Source organism: Dermacentor variabilis, chromosome 6, assembly GCF_050947875.1.
Source record: "Dermacentor variabilis isolate Ectoservices chromosome 6, ASM5094787v1, whole genome shotgun sequence".
Taxonomy (NCBI): domain Eukaryota; kingdom Metazoa; phylum Arthropoda; class Arachnida; order Ixodida; family Ixodidae; genus Dermacentor; species Dermacentor variabilis.
Window position 1 is genome coordinate 175,572,890 of NC_134573.1, and position 16,898 is coordinate 175,589,787.

General features: G+C 48.0%; 1 protein-coding gene across 10 annotated transcripts in view; it reads right to left on the reverse strand.

Annotated features, from left to right (window-relative positions):
- The window catches only part of Dys (Dystrophin), a 532,460-nt gene that overhangs the window by 29,435 nt on the left and 486,127 nt on the right, over positions 1-16,898 (reverse strand). The window lies entirely within an intron of this gene.

The window sequence follows — 16,898 nt, forward strand, 5'->3', positions numbered from 1 at the left end:
CTTAATCTGACAAAGCTGACACCTTTTTTAAACACATATAACGGCATTTTCCTACCTTTTGCGTACATAAGGATCTCATATTACTAGTTGTGACTTACGCAAAAATATAAATTATACATATCAAAGAGGTGCATTTAAGGCATTACATAAGGTTACATTACACATGACCAGTCCCTACAGTAAACAAATGACCATTTTGTTTCACAATGAAACAATGTTATTTTAAAGAATTAACGTGCATATCATTGCAACAAAATGTATAAACAAAAAAGTTATGTACTGCAGTTTAGCACCAGCATAAAGAGACGAAAAAAACAAAACAAAACAACAACACGATTTGCTACAGTGCGCCATAAATGTGTTCCTTTGGCTTCTGCCGAGCGCACAGGCACGTGAAAATATAACGCAATTCCGCAGACGCAATTCCGTAGAGGGGCTTAATGACCAGCTGTCTTTTCCTTTTTGTTCTCGTTCTGAAACTGGCCTGTCCACGTTGCTACGCGCAAGCATGCACACAACGCACGAAACGTGTGCGCGTCTGAAGGCAGCCATATAAAGTGTAATTATTCTAAATATCCCATAACTTTCAATTACGCCGTGTCGGAACAAGGCCGCCCCATTTTCACGAACAGCCATAAACTTAAAGAAATAAACGAGAAAAAAAATTGACGGCGATTAGACTCCTGAACGTTATGCACCACCGTAGTAATCACTAGCATAAGAGGAAGCCAACGTTACAGGAACCAGACAAAGGGACAGAGGTCGTGACCATAAAGTACGAAGCAACGCCGATAAAGCTGCTTTGTTGATGCGCCTTATGTTCCCGTCCTTCATAGATAAAAAAAAAAGAAAGAAAACAGTTCAACACGAAGCGACACTGGACTCTGGCGGCCACAAATGCAGCAAGGTGCAAATGCGAGCCGATTTATCGCAACAAATCAACAGCGCTGAAACAGGATACAGGTCAGCTGGGTGTCCTGTGTCCTTAGGCTATGTCTAATGTTCATGCTGCGGCTTCGCTAGGATAGGACATAAATGCTACGAAAAGCTATGGCTTCGTGGCGTTCAGTACAGATGACGGGTGAGATTATATTTTCGGGTTCCGCTGCAGTCCTAGAGCTCGCTGTCTATGTCAAGCTGCTGGCAGTTTCGATCAGTGTATTCTCTTCATTGAAAACTGGAGAGGCGCATTTTCAGCTGTAGGCAGTAGTCCTATTGCAGGGAAGCAAGTGGGCGGAGCGAGAAGGCAAAACAGAAAACAGGCGGGGCACCACGTGACTGTGGCGCCAGCAAAGTGCGCCTGCAAGATCCCACTGGCACTTCGAACAGAGTTTGCCTGACTGATACGCACACCCACGACCCCGAAGAAAGCGGATGGAGAAATTTTTCACTACTTGCTGCGACACGGTGAGACGTGGTTATTGAACATCACCTCGCCAAGACAAGTCGACAACAAAGGCAACTAAGAACAACAGAGTCCAGACGTACAAGGTCGACAAATTTGGGTAAATTGGTACGCGCTGATCATTACGAGAAATGTACGGCTCTACTCCATCTTTGCGGAAATCCTACAGCCTGTTTGTCCCCACACACACTGTTCGAATGTGTTACAGCAACTTACGATTGCCTACAAAAGGCCCAGGCGATGCTAGCATCTGCTTAGAAAAACGTTTTCTTTCAAAATAACGCCATTTATTATTATTTTCGCACAGTCAAGTCAATTAATTTTCTTCTCACTCTCATTTTCCATAGAGATCTTGCCAATAAACACATTTACGCAATGCTTTTAGGGGGAAAAGCCTGGTTAAAGGACATAGTTCGGTCAAGACCTCACATGTCGAGACGTGACTACAACGTATTCTAGTCGTCACAACAACCTAAGCTTTTATATATATATATATATATATATATATATATATATATATATATATATATATATATATATAATGCCGCTAAACAATGCCTTCTTAATTTGTTAAGTTACCTGCGAAGAAAGCGACTTTCCCACTGTCAACAACGCTAGTGTTTTGTCTGCCTCTACAGCTTCCGGTCATTTGAGAATCGCAAGTTCTTAAGCAATAAATTCGGTAAGGGACAAAATAAAACAACTAGGCGGAAACCAACTTATCTGCGTATTCGGTGGAGCAACCGCGGAAAATTCTGAAACACTCTCTCCGGCACAGTGGCGAATAAGCCACTGAAGTGGTTTTCACCATAACCGTTCAATTTCCCGCTGGTCGAAACTATATGAGCGCCCAGGCAATATTCAGCGCGATATACGTTTGCAGTTAAGCACTATAAAAAAAGATAAAGAGGAACGGAGGCCTGAGCAAGAAAACGCAGCAACTCTGAATAATAGACGAATGCGTGCGTTTTAGTCGCGAACACGTAGCGAGCGTTTCGCGATGCAACATCGACTTTCCCGTCTCAGGGGCTGGCGTGCAAAACATGCAAACAACGGAGCGCGCGCGCGCGTGGCACGCGATCAAAACACGTGTGGGCAAGCAACAAAAGAGGCCTTCTTTTAGTTTGTTTTCTTTAGAAAATAAATTTCAGACCATATATTCGATTCTCCACGCAAAAGAATAAGAGGGGAGGAAGCGGGAAAGGGGGCGGAAGCGAAAGAGGTGCAGTGAACTAAATGCGACAATCACCTATATGCAACCCGAGTGCTATGGAGGATTTTCATAATACGCGACAAGCGGTGTGCTTGCAGAAGAGGAGGCACGCGAACGAGCAGTCCATGGATGCTACGTGGTTCGATAGAAATGGAAAGCTGAAAGCGATTTGGAGACGCGGGCAACACTGAAACACAGAGGCGATGTGCTTGCTTCCTTAACAGCGCCGTGGCTGCTAACGCTTGCTGCCGCCAACAAGGTGCGCAATTCAGTGAACTCTTCGCACTTGCGCGAATCATCCGCGATTGACCCAGGCGTGCCTTAATGGTTTCTTTCGCAGTTCGGAAACGTAAAGTGGGGGAGGGAGCTAATCGCACTAACAAATTAGCTGAATTAGGGTTGTTGCGATTCCGCCACTTATTTTATTGCGGTTGTGCAAAACGAAAGCGAGCGGCTAATTACGCTGGCCGCGCCGTACCAGTCAAGCCGACGGCTCACAAACATCAGCCAGCAATGGCGGAGAGGCAATGGAGTAGACAGAGAGGCAGCGCAGCAAAATGAAGAGGGGCAATTTACAATATTCACAGTTTTTTCAAAAGTCGCTGCCACATCGCACAAGCGATTCCGTGAGCTCGAAATCGCGATCGAAAATGCCTAGAGTACACGAAGACTAACGCTTAAACGTTCACGCTAAACACTCGTAATGGTCCTGTGATTTATTATTATTATTATTATTATTATTATTTGCTATGCCAGAAGGGCCGCGACGAAAAGTATGGTTCTGATACCTGTAGGAAACATATTTCAATAAAACGACCCTGATCCTCACATTGTACATTACACAGCAAAATTACGTTACCTGTGGAGTCTACAGGTTCAAGGAGGCCTGCAGACGTTTGAAGAACGTACATTATAATCTGCGTACGCTAACATAGAAGAGAAAATATGCATGCAGCCTCATCGTTTCGTCAGCTCGTGTGCCTCTACTAGACGGCAAGTGCAAGTTGGTTTGGATTAAGCTAAGGCAACCATACAAAAAAGAAAAAAAAAACGAGCACAAGAAGAACGACAAGTCGACGCTTGCGTTGTCCTTCTTTTGTACCCATGTTTTAGAGGACTGCCTTTCGCTATGTTATACGCGGACGATATGCGCTCCGTGTTGAGCGCTACGCCGGTCTGAAAGACGACGCTCAAGGGCCCGGGTTGAGTGCGTTCCGCGATCGAGCGAGCGCTCGAGCGTCTATCTACGCGAGCGCGCATACAGCGGCGTCAACGAACCCTCGCGGCTGCCACAGAGCTGCTGCATAACAGCAACTACACTCGAGAATCGCTTCGGCGAGACGCAACCGGAGGGGCCATAAGAATAGTGGAGGAAAACGCGATCGTGAAATGCGGACGCCTCGGCAAGACGTGCGTTCCTCGGTAGGCTCCTTTCGCGCCGAAGACGAGATTTTAGAACGTCCCATGCAAGAGAGAGAGAGAGAGACAGAGAGAGAGAGAGAGAGAATAAAGCCTCCATAGCAAAGCAAAGCAAGACAAAGAAGGAGATGCAATGAATAGCGACGCCCGCTTTTTTTCTTGCGTCCAGAAAGAACGGTATTAAATTAAGACGGGAGGAAACGGCCCCACGAAAGAGGCGCACGAAGGCGCCATAAAACGAAACGATGGCGCCGCGCGCCTTCCAGAGTCCACGGGTGAGAAGCGAACGGAGAGTGTGCCCATTGTTGCCCGCAGATACCTCGCGAGTTGAAGCGCGCGGAAAAGGTAGGCACGGGGATACCGCGGAGGACACTTACAAGGCGGCGCCGCGTCACACGTGACAAATGATACGCTGCAAATAACACACTGATGTCACGTGCCTCGCTACGGCACGCCCATGTGTTATTTCCTTCCACTTACTTTCTTACGCCTCATCGCGGCAAGCCCTTCAGCGCGATAAGGGAGCGAGAGAAATAGGCGCGCGAAACTGGTAAAAGGAATTGTCGTTAACGAAGTTCGACGCACAATAAAGGAAATCCCAGAGGAAATGAAAAATACAATCACACAAAAAAAAAAAAAACGACGACGCTCGTTCCCTCTGGTCAGCGCTTCTTGAAGACGCGCATACATTCAAATAAGGAACAAAGAATGTGAAACTAATTAAGTGCACTTATACCGTCAATATCAAGTCGAAGAATCGAGTAAGAACAAAACTCGATGGCAGTTCCAATGAAAAACAGCGAAAACGCATTCCACGGAAAGGAAGTCATAGACGCAATGGTTGCAGTAAAAAGAGAACAGACGGGTGTGTAAGATTTCACGAGGGGTTTCGCCAGTATGCAACACACAAGTAGCGATGCGTAAATAATTTATTTAGTACTGCTGTCGGAAGTTCCAAGCATAGATGCTATGAAAATAATATATACACGACGACATTAAACATTGCTGTTAACGCTATACTCTACTGCAACAATAAAAAATTAGCAACTACTTGTTATTAGTATGCCGCTACAGTATGCCGCAGAAAAGAAGGTTAAAGGATCACGTTTCTGAGAAATGAGGCATCAGCTTATTAGCTCGCAATCTGTGCGGCGTTGGGTTGGTGTGATTCTAAAGGGAATAAGAAAACGGTGACACGTCAACCGAAAGTGCAGCCTTCTAATTGCCGCGTAAATAGACGCGGCGTTTCAGTGAGAAAAAATGAAATACTGGAATCAGAGCTTCGAACCCCGCAGTGACATAAAAATTAGGCAAATGCTGAAGCGCAAACGTTGGTAAATAAAAAAATAAACACGCCACCACCATCATGAGAAAGTCTTCGTTAGCACGAACAAAGCCAATACCTTAAATGCAGCTGAGCAGCAACGGCACGCAACTTCACAATTACAGATAAGATCATATTAAATAATATACTTTAATAAAGGCTCACGCACCTTTTTGCGGAAATTGGGTAAGAGAGGCTCAACACAAGAACAATGAATAATTATCATTAAAAAAGAGGAGTCCATGCGATTCTGCTCTGTCCATAACGTTCGGTGTCGACAAACTAAACCACACATCATGAAGAAGCGTACCAGACAGATGGACGAGCATACGGGGGAAGGATGCGGAAAGAGAGACGCAGGGCAAGTTGTTAAAGCGAATCACGGACAACAATAAGCGGAACTCCTCCAATGGAAATTGCAGCGGCGAGCAACTCCGGCCGGGAGGAGGAGGAAGAGGTCCGGAGAGATTTCGAGATCAGCGCACGGATAACGGAGAGGGTGCGAGGCGGCTGCAGCCACACGTGCGTACCCTCCTCCCTGCGTGTCCGGCACGAAGCGCGGTTGCTCCTCCGGCGGCAGCTCTAAATTAAATTTCCCTGTCGCGGCCGCAGCGGCGTCGGAAGAGCCCAACGGAGAAGAAGCTCCCCCCTCCCGGGCTGCCTGGGCGCTACACGGCGGGTGCCTCCGCGGACGAGTGTCCCTGCCGCTGCCTCGCGACCCGCTTTCTCCTTCGTCAATCTTTGCTGCCTCGCTCTGCTGCACTCGCCGTGTATTGCCGCTGATTCCAGCTACGCATAAGGAGATGTGCGGTCCCGAGGCGAACGTGTATCTCCGTTCGTCTCTCTCTCTTTCTGTTCCCTCACTCGACAAGAATGAGCATCGGAGAAGACGGCTCGCACAGACCGTTCCTTTCCTCGCTCGCTAATGAAAAGAAGCCACCCTCGCGCCGCCAGCCGCGCCGTTCTCCTTCGAGACGCTTTCTTTCTCGCCGCCGCCTCCTCTCTCGGGGAGCCACTTGTCACAATGGGATTTCGCCGAGAGAGCATGTGTGTGTCTCCCGGAGCCAGCGCAGGCGGCAAGAGCACGCTTCGAAGCGAATCGCTGCTGGCACGCGCCGGTCCGCGACGCTCTCTTCAGGCCTCCGCCCCCTTCTTCCTCGCTTGGTATTTTCGCTCTTTTTCCTCGCCGCCCGATATGAAGAGAATCGCGGCTCCGCTCTCGGCGACTGCGAACGGCGCTGCCGACGACATGCTCGAAACGATGCGCCGCGCGGAGTCGAGCGAAGGCCAGACTCGTCGGGCACGATGTGCGCCGCTTTTCGAGAGAACAGCGCCAGTCGATTTTGCCTTTTCTTCTCTGGTTGACTGACGTCTGGCTCCGTACTCCCAAAGCCGTTCGAGCGAAGGAGCAGTCCGTGCTGACCGTGACGGCGAACGCATTATGAAAAATAGTCCTCACGAACGAAAAGCGTTTTATTTAGCTCAGCCCATGGCTGCAAAAGATTTAGGTCAAGCATACTGCAGTACAATTCCGATGCACACGAGCGCAAGCGCACCATCTACAGCGAACCACTTCAGTAATTTGGCGCGTGTACGCTCGACACGGGCTCAGTACACAGGCCAACCTAAAAAACTGGACAGTAGGTGGCCATCACGCTCACTGCTCCTTCCGTGCGGCTGCTCCATGGATGTGCAAAGTATGCGAAATCTATTGCTGAGGAGTGTCGAACTGTGTGAGAGGCACGCCGTTTAATTGCTTCTTACGTCATGGACAGTTTTAAAACTTCCCACGATGACCAATCGCATACCTTTGCCCCTCCCCCGGTACAGGGTAACCAACCTGGTTAACTTGCGTGTCTTTCCTCTGCCTTTCCTTTCCTCTCTCTCTCTCTCTCTACGCTCCACACTTCGGTCCCAATATTATTGTTCCTACTAGAGAATTTTTCCAAGATGTCTAGAATTCAGAGCACCAGCACGGCTTATCATCGAGGGCTGTTAAGCGTGCGTTTTCGTGTCGGTGGGGGCGCCTGTGTGCTAGCGAAACCTTTCTCATGCGGCGAGCTGAACCCCAAGTCACCAGAGTGAGGCTCCTCCTCCTGCCGGTTGCCCTCAACCACAGAGTCTCCTACACAGACAAACAGAGGAGGCTCTGGCGCTGGTGGCTAGGGGAGCTTTATTACGGCAATTCAGCCAGCGTGCGAACGTGGTTTGGTTTGGTACCTATGGGTATGGCTCAACCCACTACGGAGGATCGGCCAGTAATCGGGCGGAAGTGGGTGTGACGGGCAGTACATGAATTTGCCTAGACTTCATCTTTCTCGCTTTAGCCTGTTCTGTGACTTCCCAAATCGATCATTTTAAACAAAATGTTTTGCTATAAATGCAACAATTCGTAATGGTAAGGCATTTGCGCAAGAACGTATTGACTGCGTGCGTTTAGAAAAATATATAGTTTCATGGAAATTGGGGAAAGGTAAAACGTAATAAGTAGGGCCGCAAGAACATCTGAAGCCACAAGCGCTAAAGTTACACAGTTATAGACTAAGCGATATTCCCATGGCTAGTTGAACAATCGCAGCGTCAGAATTCTCTCTCTCTCTCTCTCTCTCTCTCACACACACACACACACACACACATATATATATATATATATATATATATATATATATATATATGCATGCTCTCAACACCCGGTTTCAGCTTCCTCGCCAAAAAACAGCCCGCTCACTGCCTGCCTCTTCGCCGGAGCTGGCTTCCTGTAGTTTTTCACAGTCTCGCCACACGCCCGCCGCGTTCGGTATCGACCGACCGAGGCCTTCCTTTAACATGCCACTTAGGCGTGTCAGGCTCCCCGCTTCTGCCTCCCTACGTCTACACTCTTTCCCTTCGCTCTCTCTCCCGCTTAAATACCAAAATGATCCGTTTTACCATAGTTTTACCGTGGACGGAGGCTTGCTCAGCCAGAACAGACGCGGGGATAAAAAATGCGTGCATGGCGACGCCACCTTGTAGTTCCCGAGCTTACTGCTCATGACGTCACGGATGGGAACCATTGTACACTGCATTCTAAAAAGAAAAAAAGAAAACTGAGAACATTTCCGGCACTAAATCGACCCGAGTAGGCAAACGCGCTTTAATATCTGTGACGTCGCACCCTCATTCGCTAAGAAAACACAGCGAATGGACTCTTGAAACAGTGCCTTGTCCATATAAACCGCTTTAGCGTTTCTGTTCAGTGTCTTTATTAAGTATCCCAAAATATGTGCAACATCGTGACTACTACAAAGGAGAAACAAAAGGCAGGGACGTCAACGGGAAGGGAGTATCGTCTGCCGCTCGCCTCAGGAGGAAAATAAGTATAAAGAGAAAGAAAACAGAAGAGTCGTCACAGAAATTTCACGAGAAGAGAAGAGGCATCGCCACGTTGGAATGTCGGTACAGGTGTTATGTGCTGATGTGCCGCCAGCGCGCCGAGATTGGGGCAAGCGTGCCAAAAGAACTTAGATGCTTCAAATTGATGCACACACTTTTGTGTACAGCACTCTAGCGCTTCTCAGCAGAGCAATGAAATGGCAGTACCGCAGCGGCAGCGAGGTTTAAGGTAACTGACTAAATGCTCGGTGGCTCTTGTGTCCTTTAAATATTTTTAGCCTAAAATAACAGCGTTATATGGTCTGTGGTGTGAAAATATGTAAGAACAAGTTTCGCACTGCACGAGTACGTTTGTGCTAGCGTCACTGCAGGGAACAATAGAAACAAATAAACGAATAAACAAAAATCGTGCTAAAGTTTTCAACACGTCGGCGCCCGCGGACAGGAAGAAAAATGATTGACAGTTATCGTTAGGTAGTCTCCGAATGCACAAAACTGTTGACATACGTCAGAACAGTTTAAGGTAGGCCGAACAGCTAACAATGGCCGGCCACGAAAACTCGTTTCCCGATTATCACGTGACATAGCAGCCTCGCCTATCGTACTAAGCGCCCGTTCTCGTGATCGGACATTGCACGCGCATCGCCCAATCACTAGCCGTTGCTACGCGACATCGGTTTTGCGAGCTCAGCCTATCATTTGCGGAACACAGCGCCACGTTTGGTTTAAATGCATGCTCTAGTATGGAAAGAAGACTGAAGAATTAATTTTTGTGGAGAATTACAGACGTGCGTTCCGGCAACGCTACTTTCACGCAGAGAAAAGTTTGAGTTCGAGTAACTGAATGTCCACCAGCCTTTGAAATCAGCCGACTGCACTCCATTTAAAAATATCTGGTCGCCTATATTTCACACGCCTCTTCTCAGTTTGACTATGAAACTGGTAAATATAAAGGTCGCGGACGTTCGAAGCTTGACAATTAATTATCTTTTAAAAAGCTAAAAAAAGAAGAAGAAAGGAGGGAAAGCTCGAATGAAAAGCGACGGCAGCTGCCAATATTCCAAAACGTGTCGGCCCCAGTCAACTCTCTTCCTTTCTGCCAACTTTAATAATCGCGAAAGCGCATTTTCGATGGACACAAGTGGAAAGAAATTCGACCGAACCAGTGCAATTCGCGCAGAAGTTCTGTATGGCGTAATTCAATCCCAACACCTCGTACCGCCCGGAAAAGCCAGCCTTCGCCCGCTCTCCTTTGGAGCCATCGTCGATGGCCGCCCGCTTTCCGACGAGAACTCCTCGCGTGAAAGCACTCGGCCCGCTTGCCCGCACGAGAGCCGCGCGTTGCGCGTGTATACATACGTGCGTGCGCGGGCTCGACCGGGAAAGCGGCGAACGGGAGTTGTAACTGGATTAATAATGGTTGCGACTCAGTTGTACCGCTCTGTGTGGATCGCCTCGCGCCGTGCTATTTGATGCATTGCGATGCACCAAGTCTGGCACCGCGCGAACGCAAAACCTCCCGTCCAGTTCAAATGATCGTCCAAAGCTCAACACGCCTGACTTCCTCAACGAGGACAGAATGAAGAGAAGACAAGCGAGACCACTCGGAGCGAATCGCCATCGTTCTTTTGACGCCTGGAGGGCTACATAATACACTTCGAGGGTATTGTACACTACTGCGACAGGAACCGACGGAAAGGCTCGCTTTCTTACATTCTTGTGCAGTAGATTCTGAGTCGAAGTCAGTCATCAGCTTCCCTGATGTCCTAAGTTATTTTCGTTCGTCCGGCCAGCCTGAATGTTACACCGATCGAGGTAAGTGTTGCATGTAATCCTCCGATTTGCAGGCGTCGGAGATGTGAAAACATGCACCTCTGCTAAGGGTCATCCTGTTGGGAGTGAACAGCAGAATTTCATACAAGTAAACCAGTGGGCACGTAACTAATGTTTACCATGACAGCCGCTTCCTCTTCGTTTTATTCCCAAATTCGAATGTCAGCTATCTATGTTTGTTCTATAATCTGTGCTGCCCTTCTATTATTAACCTTACGTCAATACTGCCATACTCCATCTTTACTTGCGCTGCCCTTTGTTTCTATTTCTTAAAGTTTCTTTTATTGCCATAGCAATTATATGGACACTCCAGGCGCATTTCTGCCGTCGGTGTTGTCGTGAGGTTCCGCATAAAGTCCAAGGGCGATAAAATCTTCACCGCGCGCCGTATGATGTATGTGCGAGTTAAAGCGTGCGAGGGTTAGCCGGCGATCGCGGCTTAATCTCGCGCACGCAACGGACGAAAGCGGCGGGGAGGAAGCGTGCTGCCTTCCGTCACACGCAAGGCTTTGGGGGAAGGGGGTTGCTCTACTTCGGGCGGCCGCGCGTGCCCGGTCAGGCCGTTATATATTGAAAGCCATCTACGACGGGTATAGAGGACTTAGTTCGCGTTGATGCGAGCTGTTGCATAAATGTTGGTTCACTCGCTGCTGCTGCCGCGTTTCCTCACTGCAGCGTATTGATAGCGAATTTCCGTGGTCATCAGATGTGTTCATGTTTGCCTGTGCGCGCGTGACACCGCATGCTTGCTAATTTAGTCAGTATGCCTATGTTTACAAATTTATACGGCAGATAAAGCTACTATCATTACTTTGTGTAGCTAGCTGTCCGCTAATTTGCTATCGCAATTGATGTTTCGCCTTTCGGGCGAAACTGCGAGTTTTTTTTTTTTGTGATCCTTCAGATTACAGCCCCATATATTAGTACTGACAGAAAACAATGATCTTACACGTTCTATTGAAAGGTGTTTGTAAGCTACCCTTCATGAGACAGGAAGTTTGTCATATCCGCTCCAACCAATTTAGTAGGTAAGTTAAATGGGGTCTAATTGGAGCGGTTAGAAGCAGTTTGCCTCCAACTATCCCATTACACTTCTATGCAATAATAATAATAATAATATTAATAATAATAATAATAATAATAATAATAATAATAATTTTACTTTAAATAAATACACAAGAAATGGTAACAAAAAAGAATGTAATTTGTCTGGATAGTTCCTCCTCACGATCTGGCTCCACTGCGACTACTTGGCCTAGATGGACCTATACTCTTGCCCAGCTTGAAGGGACTATTAACAACGAGCTCTTGACTCCTCGCGCTAACTTTTTTTCCGTTTGGTTATGCCTCAACATTCCTAGATGATTTTTGGATGGGCAGTTTTCCTAACGCTGTACGGTTCTCGTGAGGCGGAGCGCAGACAAGGGCCTGCTGCACTAAACAACCGCGTGAGCAACAGCGAAGCAGCGCAGCACCAAGACGAATGGCCCCGAGCTATTGGTCTCACCCGAGCCATACTGCGCCTCGCTTACTTCCCTTGCGCTAGGATGTCAACTCGGCGCTGCGCTCGAAGCAGTAAACGCGGAATCCCTGCCCTCCTCCTCTCCCAGAGACGCAGGAGGCGCCATCTACACGAAAGCAGAGTCGGCAGTTAATACGGGGCCCACTCTCTTGGAGAAAGCAGCTGCCGCCGCGCGCCGTCAACCGCAACGATCAATATAAATTAGCCCGCGCCCTTGGAGCAACACAGCTTGCACGCCATACGCCATTTCGGGAGAAGCTGGATAGCACGGGAAGAATGGACCCGGCGTCGGTGATCCAGCGAGTATAAGAAGGGGCAATGGGGATACGCTAAGCGCTGTCGCAGCCGCTTCGCAGCATCTCTCCATCCTCGTCCTTTTCTTGTACATATTTACATTCCTGCACCACACATTCTCGCTCTTGTGTTGTTGGGCGAACTTAGACTTTGACAGATGGGCATCGACTTTTCGTTATTCGTGCAACGCAAACTTTAACCTACAAATTCAGTCAAAGTCATCCACCTGTTCAGCCCCGGGAGAACAATACAATTTATTTATTTATTTATTTATTCACTGATACTGCGATCTCGAAGAGAGATCATAGCAAGTACGATACATAAAAAAAATTGGTTACATAAAAAGGCACAAGCATGCGGCAATAAAAACAGTATATGGTAGTGAATGAATATAAAAATTTGTTAAATGTCAAAAGCAGAAAATTGATGAATAACACGAATGATTTAGAGGCAAAACACTAAACCCTAAACAAAACCGAAAAGGTTGTGCTACAATGATTGTAGCAAAGAATGGGTGAAAGTTGTGTTCGACAGCGCTTCCAGAGCATCATCCACCACCTCACGAAGGAACGGCGCAGACCGGGCCAGCACTGACAGGGTCAGCATTGACAAAAGAAGTTCTTACAGAGGAACTGCTTGTATAAAAGAGGATGACAGCCAATCGTGATTAGCCAAGGCGGCCGGCTAATAGCAAGCAGCCCTTACGAAAGAAAAGACTTTCAGAATATGGGCCCAGAAGAGCGTCCACCTTTCTCCACCTACACAGCGGAGAAAGGGGAGCACAAACGCGAGAGCAGGGTACAGAGTCTGAAACCAGAGTTCGTATTCGCAATACATTTATTTTTTCGCGAGAGCCGTTTCCTCAGCTGGCTCTTGAGCGCTAGCAAATAACGATAGCAATCGCAACGAAAACTAGACAATTACTGCGGCAAAGGCCAACCTACACAACCGATCCAAAAAGAAAAAAGAAAAAGAGAAGGGGAAAATTTGAGCAGCACACATTCGCGCGGACAAGTAACCAGATGGCGTCAGACAATAGCAATAAGAGAGGAACGCGGCGTCGTCCGTGGAGACGATGTCGACAGAATGACATACTTGTCTCCATTTCGCTTCTTTGTCATAACTAATAATTGACCGCGCCTTCCACGATGTTTGAGCGCTGGAGATAGAGAAAAGATATATATATATATATATATATATATATATATATATATATATATATATATATATATATATATATATATATATATATATATATATATATATAGAGAGAGAGAGAGAGAGAGAGAGAGAGAGGGAGATGCAAACGGCGCTTCAGTGGAAATGACTTGCATAAGATCAAAAAGGAGGCTTAAATACTTACCGCCGCCTCCCAAAACTATGGATACAGGCCTTAGAAACGATGCTCTATAGGTAAGCGCGCGGAACGAAGAGACAACGTGCGTCCAGTTATCTCGATGACAAGTGTCTTTATCCCGCTGCTGCTGGCGCCTTCTCGGCACGCCGGTTTCGCTTTGTAGCGCCACGGCTAAATGGCGGCACATTCCGCGTTTACCACAACTCATAAACATGGCAAGGAAAGCCTTTGTCGACAGCCCTTTCTCTGGCTACGAGAAAGATGAAGTGCACGCAGTTGAGTACACGGGTAATATATGTGCTCAGCTATATTGATCCGAGACTGTAAGACTGCAGTCGTGGGCAGACAGGATGGGGCCGCGAAATTAGTCGCTATAGCGTCAGTCACGTGGCGAAAATAGCCAGCCCGTGTCTGCGGGACACACACGTACCGCACCATTTTTCATGCCGAAGAAAAAGGGAGGCGGGAGCACCGCGGCGTCAACCGACCGCGATGTGACGCGGAGCGCGCATCCATCTCGATTATAGGCGTCAATTTTCGTCGGGCAAAGGTCGCGACAGCACTTGTCCATGGCGTCGTCCCTTTGGCGCGAGCGATTATGCCACTGCAAAGGTTCTCGGTACTAGAACGTTCAGTAAACAATTAATCTAAAATATTACTACTACTACTACTACTACTACTACTACTACTACTACTACTACTACTACTACTACTACTACTACTACTTTAATGGATAAACCCCATACCCCCTGTAACCATAATCCTGTATATCCGAAAGGTCGTGCTTCAACTCGATACGGGCCTCACAACGCTGTACCATAGAATCCTTCTCAATTATGGGACTAGACACTCGACTAAAGCTCGTACCTCTGCGTGTGATGTGGTGTGCCTTCTTTTTCCTTTTCTGTTTCCCCCTCGCTTTTCATTTCTCTCTTCTTATCGTATACCGCCAGACCAAGACGAAAGGATACAAAGCAAATACTACACGTTTACAGAGGAAAAGAACGGCGACTTCAGACGGGACGTGATGAAGGAGTGGACAGGGCGAGCGGTATTCGTCACGTCCCGTCTGAAGACGCGGTTCTTTTCCTCTTTAAGACATGTCGGACCAGCTATACTAAAACATTCTAGAACGTTATAAGAAGAACATGCGGGAATACCCGCCATCACATTGCAAGCTTAACAGAGATGAAGCCGTCCTACTGCGCCGACTTCAGGTTTGCAATTATCTCTGCTATATATGTATACACGCGATGTACCCCTCGACATACACAAGAGACGGCCGATTTCGCAATATACACCAAGTACCCTTTACCACATGGTCTGGGAATGCAAAAAGAACCCCTGGACAACGGCCATCCAAGCACCAACAGAAGACCAGTGGGAGCCCCAGCTGACCAGCTACAACTGGCGAACAGGGATAGGCTATCATTTCTCGCGCAAGTAATGCGCGATAGGCTAGATTTCTCGCGCAAGTAATGTTTGCCTCAACGAGTAATAGAGCTCAATGAGTAGAATTACGCTATCTGCGCGATTGTAAAAAAAAATGGTGCAGGGCACGCTTCGGTCTTCTTTAACACGGATGATTACTAGCACTACTACTAGTACTGCTACTACGAATAATAATGTTGACTGGTGCCAACTACGGCGGTCGAGACAACAAAAGAATAACCTCTAGGTGTACCATTCACTCGTGCCGGAAGTTGAGCGAGTTTGTCCCAAGGACGTTGAGTTTCTGCTCTGTGCCAGGAACGAGATCTGCGACTGAGTTCACAAAGTTTTTCCTCCGCAAGAAAGTGATTGCCACCGGCCGGCTGCCTTCTCTAATAATAAGTTTCCCGCGAGTGGCTGGCGCCTGGTGCTCTCGCTGAGCGATCCGGACCACGAACTGCGATCTGCGCACATGGTGCTGAACCCTGCAGGTCATTGGGCGAATGCCAAGGGCGGCGCGGTGGATCTTCGCAACCACACGCCATGGAAGCGAGCCTTGCACATGGCGTTCACTATATACAGTGTACAGTTCAATACAGGTTAAGTTCAGCCCATAGGGGATCATGGTAAAAACGGAGCGTGCGGATAAATCCCGTTTGCTCGTTTGCGTTTAAATTCCGCGCACATGTAGCAGGCTTACAGCGTGGTGCCGGGCCTGTGTCCTGACTGAGCTACCGACCGCCGCCAATATCTTTTGGCAGTGCTAGCGCCACGCTCAACACAACACGGGAACGGCCACCTGAGGGCGGTGTGGGTATTTTGCTACGAGGCATGGAGGCGGGCGACCGGATAGGCGGACTCCGACAGGGTCTTTCTGTACTCGCTCTAAATTGCCGTTCGCCAAAGACGCGAAGCTTCTAGGACGGCTTTGTATAACTCCTGCCCCCACTTTTTCTACCCAGGCTTTCGAACATTTCTTCATTAAGAAAGATACTTATCATCAACGCCATTTTATTTAAGCAGAATGCTTAGGTGGAGTACATATGTCTCTATCGACTAGCATAATTTAGAAGTGTTGTTGTAGATGCAGAAGTGACAAGAATTAGCGATGTTGGACGAAAAATGTGTTTTCTCAGCAATAAAGCTGTCTTGCGGTTCCGCATGCAACGTTGTTACCATTCACTCCCATATGCACCAACCATGCGAGTCAGCTGTCTTTTGCAAGCTGAATTCTTTAACGCTGTTCGATTCTTCCAAATAAGTGCGCCATCGACGGCGAATAGCTAACAAAGGAAAGACAGTAAACGCTCGCAAACTGATCCCATTTCAATTTGTCGTTGAACAACTTCACGTAAGGCGCCTCCCCTTCACGCAACCACAGGAGCGACTGCAGCAACAGAACGAAGCAAGAACCTCTTTATCTTCTAAAGTTAAAAGAGATGCGAACAGTCACCTCTCACTCCGCTGTGAGCGTGGAAGCCTCGGTCGAAAGTCGCACCTCGTCACCGCGTCATGTCCCCAAACCAGAGCAAACTGAAAACCTGCAGAGAAAGCAAAATGGCGCACGCAAAGGAGCGGGCCAGAATTCTGCCTACACGGGTTCGCGCTTGGACGCACAGGCGCTTCAAGATGGGGGAGGCGGGAACGGCGCGCCGCAGCGGCGGACCGACACAGGCCGGGGAGGGCCGGCTGTGTCAACGAGGAAGGTCGACCCCCCTTCCCATACAC